Source organism: Neovison vison, chromosome 6 (genome assembly GCF_020171115.1).
Source record: "Neovison vison isolate M4711 chromosome 6, ASM_NN_V1, whole genome shotgun sequence".
NCBI classification, from domain to species: domain Eukaryota; kingdom Metazoa; phylum Chordata; class Mammalia; order Carnivora; family Mustelidae; genus Neogale; species Neogale vison.
Window position 1 is genome coordinate 192,802,554 of NC_058096.1, and position 8,240 is coordinate 192,810,793.

Here is an 8,240-nt window from a genome sequence, read left to right on the forward strand (position 1 = left end):
AGCAAGTGGGGGGAGGGTCAGAAGGAGAGGGAGAGTGAGAGAGAGAGAAGGAAGCAGACTCCCTCCTGAGCACAGAGTCTAATGCATAGCTCAATGTCATGACCCCGAGATCATGATCTGAGCAGAAACCAAGAGTCAGACGCCCAACTGACTGAGTCACCCAGGTGCCCCTAAGATTTTATTTTTAAGTAATCTCTACACCCAACATGGGGCTTGAACCCACAACCTTGAGATCAAGAATTGCACACTCTACTAACTGAACCAGCCAGGTGCCCCTGAAGTGAGTGATATTTTAAAGACAACTAAAGTTTGGATAGAATTATGGAAAGCAAAACAAATTTTAGAAACAGTATATAAAACTATCTAGAGGTGGCAGAGAGAAATGGAAAGGAGGTGAAGATAATTGGAACAGAGAGTACAAAGAGGGGAAAGGGGAGAGAGATGAAGCCAAGAAATGAGCAAGGATCCAAGGCCAACCAGAAGACCTTTCCGAAGTTCAGTGTGAAGCAAAGATGGATGCCTGATTTCCCTGATTCTTTTCTCTTACCATGAGTGGCCACTGAAATATTCTTTACGTTTTGTTGTAACTTACAAAAACCCCAAAATGATTCTATCATGTCATCTTAGTTTGGATTCTCCTGGAACCAGAGCCCAAAGAGAAGTGTTCAAGCACAAGTCACTTGTTTGGGATGGTGATCCTGGGAAACACCAGTAGGGGGATGAGGAAGTGAGAGCAGAGGAAGGCAGATGGTGAAGAGTGTGTTACCAAGCTTGTTAGCACCCAGGGCACTTGGAGCTCAGTCCTGCTGGGGAACACAAGGATTCCAGGTAGAAGCACCTCTTCAGTTCCTGAGTTACCAACAGTGAAATAGAGGAAGCCTGTCTGTTTAACCACCAGGTAAGTCGCTGCTGGTCATTGGTTGAGGGATGCCTCCAGGGGCATGAACTCTCTAGCACTCTGGCTTGGCCCGTGTGCGGGTCAAGGCTTAACTGTAAATGCTCTCAGTGGCCTTCCACACGTAGCTGAGGTGAGTATGGATGGAAAGGGGACAGAATACTGAGCGTCTGCTATTTTTTTTTAAGACTTTATTTCTTTATTTAAAGATTTATTTATTTATTTAAGAGAGAGAGAATGAGAGAACACAACAGGGTGGAAGGGTGGGGTAGGGGGAGAAGTAGACTCTCTGCTGAGCAGGAAGCCTGATGTGGGACTCTGTCCCAGGACCCTGGGATCATAACCTGAGCTGAAGGCAGATGCTTAACCAACTGAGCCACCAACCCAGGTGTCCCCCTGCTACCCATTTTTTTTTTAATTTTTTTTAGATTTATTTATTTATTTATTTATTTGACAGACAGAGATCACAAGTAGGCAAAGAGGTAGGCGGGGCGGGGGGGGGAAGCAGGCTCCCTGCTGAGCAGAGAGCCCTATGTGGTACTTGATCCCAGAACCTTGAGATCATGAACTGAGCCGAAGGCAGAGGCTTAACCCACTGAAAGACCCAGGCGCCCCCTGTTACACATTTCTAAACATGTTAAAAAGAAAAGTAAGGATCCCATTCTTGTAACTTCATTTAACCTTAATTACCTCCTAAAGATCCCATTTCCAGATATTGTCACATTGGAGGTTTATTTCAACATATGAAATTGGGGGAGCACAATTCAGTCCATAGCATTCTGTCTTAATTCAAGGACCCTAATTTAAATGTTAATTGTGTTCAGGTGCACTCTCACAGACACATCCAGAATAATGTCTGCGCAAATGTCTGGGGCCCAGTCATGGACACATAAAATTAATCACCACTGATTTGGACCCAGCAGCCTTGTGTCTCTGCCAGCATCAACGAAACTTTAGCTGGTTAATCTGTTAGCTTGTAGGTAGAGTAAGTTGTCAGATCCTTCACAGTTCTTGATGATCTTACCAAGTGAACTCAACTGATTTTAAGACTTTTAATTTAAAAAAAAGGAGCCATACCCATTTTGTGGACTTTTCCTTTGTGCTTGTCAAATACATTGCAGAAATCCTTATACAAAGTAAAATTGTGTGTTTCTCTAAGATGTTTTAGCCTTCCCAAATTCTGCCGTTGAAAATGCCAGCCTTCTTCTGGAAAATGCCTCTGAACATACATGAGTTGCCATAATCACTGTGTCTGTCTCGCCTCATGCTTCTCTGTTCTCATTAATGCAAATCCTGTAATCCATCCATTTGTGCTGTCTCATAGATTTCCACATCAGTGGGAAGTATGTAGACAACCAGTATAATTACTTGGTACCACAACGGTTTTAAGATGAAACTATCATCCTCTCCCTTTTCATCTTCCACCATATGTTATTTTTTTAAAAATTTTTATTTATTTGAAAGAGAGAGAGAGAGTGGGCACAAGCAGGGGGAGGGGCAGAAGGAGAAGCTGACTCCCCATTGGGCAGGGAGCCCAACGCAGGGCTCCATCCCAGGACTCTGAGATTGTGACCTGAGCTGAAAGCAGATAATTAGCTGACAGAGCCACCCAGATGCCCCTCACCATAAGTCATTAATTTAGCAATATCTCCTTGGGATATTATATGCCAGACACTCTAAAAATCTGGGGTATTAGGATCCATTTATTTTATAGATATATCTTGGGGTACAGGGCAAGACACTGGGACTCTTGTGGCGGAACATGGTCCTTGCCCTCATGGTGTTTACTAGTTCATAGGTACTTATATTATATCTAGTGAAAACACACAAATATAAAATTGTAAATGGAGTAAATGCCATGAAAGAAAGGTCCACTAGTGTATTTAACACCTAAACAAGACATTTGACTTAGTAAGTCTTTCCCTGAGGTAAAGCTACATGAGAAGCAACCTTCAAAATTAATAGAAATTAAACAATGAAGGGAAAGAGAACTCCAGGTAGAGGGAACAACATGTGCAAAGTCCTAATGGCAAGAAAGAGTATGGTGAGGAGAAGGGGGGACTGAGTGAAAGCCAAAGTGACAGGAAGTGTAGTGAGAGATTTGACTGTAACAGAGGTGAGGGACAGAGCCTGTGAGACCTATGAGACATATTAGGAAGTTTTATTTAGAACCTTGTATAAAAAAGCTTTTGTCTCTCTCTGGGGGCAGTGTTCAGGTAGACTGCTCATTTTAGAAGATTTGGTCTTCCTAATATCAGGGTTTCTTAAATATGATGCAAACCCTCTACATGCACAGCATTTGTCTGGGCCCCTCTGCATGACCATCATTGGACTTGAGAGCCAGGGGAACCAATGTGAACATGAAGCTCACACTGCTTGCCGTGTTGAGTAATGAAGTCCTTAAGAGCAATATGTGATTCCCACTGGAGGGTCTTATGTAGGTGAACCTGAATTGGCTCCCAGCTTTAAGAGATTCCAAAATTGATAGGAAGAATAGATATCTCAGTGAGGAGTCATGTTGAATCATAACAGGCAATATGAAATCATGATTAAGAGTGTAAACTCTGGAACCAAACCACCTGGGTTCAGATCCTGATTTTGTATGTATTATTTTCAGGAGATGACTTAACCTCTTGGTTCTAATTTTTGTCTTCTGTAAAATGGGATAGGCAGTATTAAGTAGGTAAAGTGCTTGAAGAGTCTCTGGTAGCTAGTCAGTACTAAACCAGTGATAGTTATGTTAGTATCATGGTGATCTGGACTAGACAGAGATTTTTGGCCCAAAGGTGTAGTTGTAACTCAGAGGAGGAGTCAAACTCAGACGGCTTAGGAGAGGCTCTGCCAATGAGCTAACATTCTTTCAAGAGGACTCAAGGACAGGGACAATATGTCAAAACAACACATCCAGCAAAAACCTAAAAGTTTGAAAATTAGCATGTCATAAAAACCAAGTACCAGTGTGCCTGGGAGAGTGTGTGGCAAGAAGCAGCCAGAGGGGAGCAAGGAGGTCCATGCATCTCAAACTCTACCTTCCAGAGAGCAGTGTCCCTGATACACTGTCTCCTTGGCTTGAATTGTCTGGTCTTCTTTGCCTCCCATAATTTAGATTCCGTTAAATGTTTGCATCAATTAGTATGTGGAAAAATAGTGCATCCCCTCCTTAATTGTTTAAACCTATCAATTAGAATACAGTTGTTTACATACTTTAAACACAGCCTACTAGGAAAACAGATAAAACGTTATCAATAAACTTTATAGATCAAACTTGCAGATGAGCCTACAGCAAATATCATTCTCAATGGGGAAAAACTGAGAGCTTTTCCACTAAGGTCAGGAGCACGGCAGGGCTGTCCACTATCACCATTGCTGTTCAACATAGTACTAGAAGTCCTAGCCTCAGCAATCAGACAACAAAAAGAAATAAAAGGCATCTGAATTGGCAAAGAAGAAGTCAAACTCTCTCTCTTTGCAGATAATATGATATTTTATGTGGAAACCCCAAAAGACTCCACTCCAAAACTGCTAGAACTCATACAGGAATTCAGTAAAGTGTCAGGATATAAAATCAATGCACAGAAATCAGTTGCATTTCTATACATCAACAACAAGACAGAAGAAAGAGAAATTAAGGAGTTGATCCTATTTATAATTGCACCCAAAACCATAAGATACCTAGGAATAAACCTAACCAAAGAGGCAAAGAATCTGTATTCAGAAAGCTATAAAGTATTCATGAAAGAAATTGAGGAAGACACAAAGAAATGGAAAAATGTTTCATGGTCATGGATTGGAAAAACAAATGTGAAAATGTCTATGCTAACTAGAGCAATATACACATTTAATGCAATCCCTATCAAAATGCCATCAATTTTTTTCAAGGAAATGGAACAAATAATCCTAAAATTTATATGGGGCCAGAAAACACTTCAAATAGCCAGAGGATGTCGAAAAAGGAAGCCAAAGTTGGTGACATCACAATTCCAGACTTAAAGCTGTAATACAAAGCTGTCAGCATCAAGACAGTATGGTACTGGCACAAAAACAGACACATAGATCAATGGAACAGAATAGAGAGCCCAGAAATAGACCCTCAACTCTATGGTCAACTAATCTTCAACAAAGCAGGAAAGAATGTGCAATGGAAAAAAGACAATCTTTTCAACAAATGGTGTTGGGAAAATTGGACAGCCATATGCAGAAGAATGAAACTGGACCATTTCCTTACACCACACACAAAAATAGACTTAAAATGGATGAAAGACCTGAATGTGAGGCAGGAATCCATCCGAATCCTTGAGGAGAACACAGGCAGCAAACTTTTCGACCTCTGCCATGGCAACTTCTTCCTAGTCACATCGCCAAAGACAAGGGAAAGAAGGCCAAAAATGAACTATTGGGACTTCATCAAGATAAAAACCTTTTGTACAGCAAAGGAAACACTCCACAAAATCAAAAGACAACTGACAGAATGGGAGAAGATGTTTGCAAATGACATATCAAATAAAGGGCTAGTACCCAAAATCTATAAAGAACTTATCAAGCTCAACACCCAAGGAACAAATAGTCCAATCAAGTAAAGGGCAGAAGACATGAACAGATATTTCTGCAGAGAAGACATCCAGATGGCCAACAAACACATGAAAAAGTGCTCCACATCACTCAGCATCAGGGAAATACAATTCAAAACCACAATGAGATACCACCTTACACCAGTCAGAATGGCTAAAATTAACAAATCAGGAAATGACAGATGTTGGCAAGGATATGTAGAAAGGGGAACCCTCCTACACTGTTTGTGGGAATGCAAGCTCTTGAAGCCACTCTGGAAAACAGTAGGAGGTTCCCCAAAAAGTTGAAAATAGAGCTACCCTATGACCCAGCAATTGTATTACTGTGTATTTACCACAAAGAAACAAATGTAGTAATCTGAAGGGGCACATGTATCTGAATGTTTATAGCAGCAATGTCCACAATAGCCAAACTATGGAAAGAGCCTAGATGTCCATCAATAGATGAATGGATATGGGACACCTGGGTGGCTCAGTGGGTTAAGCCTCTGCCTTTGGCTTAGGTCATAATTTCAGGGTCCTGGGATTAAGTCCCACATCAGCTCTCTGCTCAGCAGGGAGCCTGCTTCCCCTCTCTCTCTGCCTGTTTCTCTGCCTACTTGTTAACTTTCCCTCTGTGTCAAATAAATAAAATCTTTAAAAAATTTTTAAAAAATTAAAAAATAGATGAATGGATAAAGGAGATGTGATATATATACATATATATGATATATATAGAAATATTATGCAACCATCAAAAAAAGAAATCTTCCCATTTGTTAATGAAGTGGATGGCACTAGAGGGTATTATGCTAAGTGAAATAAGTCAATCAGAGAAAGATAATTATCATATGATCTCACTGATCTGTGGAATTTGAGAAACAAGGCAGAGGATCATAGGGGAAGAGAGGAAAAAATGAAACAAGAAGAAATCATAGAGGGAGACACACCATAAGAGACTCATAATCTCAGAAAACAAACTGAGGGTTGCTGGAGTGGGGATGGATGGGAAGGGTGGGATGACTGCATGATGGCCACTGGGGAGGGTATGTGTTGTGGTGAGCTCTGTGTATTGATGAGTTACAGACCTGTACCCCTGAAAAAAATAATACATTATATGTTAAGAACTCAAAAAAGAAGAAGAAGAAGAACAGAACAGAATACCCAGGAATAAACTTAATCAAGGGATGAAAGATCAGGGCGCTTGGGGTTAAAGTCTCTGCCTTCGGCTCAGGTCATGATCCCAGGGTCCTGGGATCGAGCCCCGCATCGGGCTCTCTGCTCAGCAGGGAGCTTGCTTCCTCCTCTCTCTCTGCCTGCCTCTCTGCCCACTTATGATCTCTGTCTGTCAAATAAATAGATAAAAATCTTAAAAAAAAAAGGATGAAAGATCTACCTGTATAATACACTAAGAACTATGAGATACTCATGAAAGAAACTGAAAAAGATGCAAGATAAATGGAAAGATATTTTATGTGCATGGATTGGCAGAAATAATATTGTTAAAATATCCATATTATTCAAAGCAATCTGCAGATTCGAAGTGAACTCTATCAAAATTCCACTGTCATTTTTTTCACAAAAACAGGAAAAAAAACAGTACATTGTATGGAATCACAGAAAAGACTCCAAAGGCCAAAGCAATCTTGAAAAAGAAAAACAAAGCTGGGGATATCATACTTACTGACTTCAAACTATATTGCAAACCTATAGTAGACAAAACAGTATGGCACTGGTATAAAAACAGACACACAGGTCAACAGAAGAGAACAGAGAGCCCAGAAAACAGACACATGTATATCACCAATTAATTTATGACCAAAGAGCCAAGGATATACAATGTGGAGAGGATAATCTCTTTAATAAATAGTAATGAGAAAGTTGGACAGTCACATACAAATGAATGAAATTGAATCACTGTCTTATATCATTATAAAAAAAACTCAAGATGGATTAAAGACCTGAACATAAAGCTTGAAACTAAATCTTTAGTGAAAATACAGGGAATAAGCTCCTTCACACTGGTCTTGATAATGCCAGAAGCAAAGGCAACAAAAGCAAAAATAAATAAATGGGACTATATCAAAATAAAAAGCTTCTTCATAGAAATCCATCAAAAAATTATAGACAACCTATGAAATGGGAGAAAATATTTACAAATACTATATCCAAGAAGGGGTTAATACTCAAAATATATAAAGAACTCCTACAACTTAACACCAAAATAACAATCTGATTTAAAAATGGGCTGAGGAACTAAGTAGACATTTTTTTCAAACAAGACATCCAAATGGCCTTTAGGTACTTGAAAAGGTGGTCAACATTACTAACCATCAGGGAAATGCAAATCAAAAGCATAATGAGATATTTCACACCTGTTACAATACCTAACATCAAAAAGACAATGGATAGCGGGGCGCCTGGGTGGCTCAGTGGGTTAAGCCGCTGCCTTCGGCTCAGGTCATGATCTCAGGGTCCTGGGATGGAGTCCCGTGTTGGGCTCTCTGCTCAGCAGGGAGCCTGCTTCCCTCTCTCTCTCTGCCTGCTTCTCCAACTACTTGTGATTTCTGTCAAATAAATACATGAAATCTTTAAAAAAAAAAAAAAAGACAATGGATAGCAAATGCTGGCTAGGATGGGGAGAAAATGGAACCCTTGTTGACCGCTGGTGGCAATGTAAACTGGTTAAGCCCGTTTAAAAGCAGTATGCAGATTCCTCAAAAAAGTTAAACATAGAACTACCATATGACTGAACAGTTCTACTTCTGGGTATTCAACAGAAGAAAATGAAATCACTA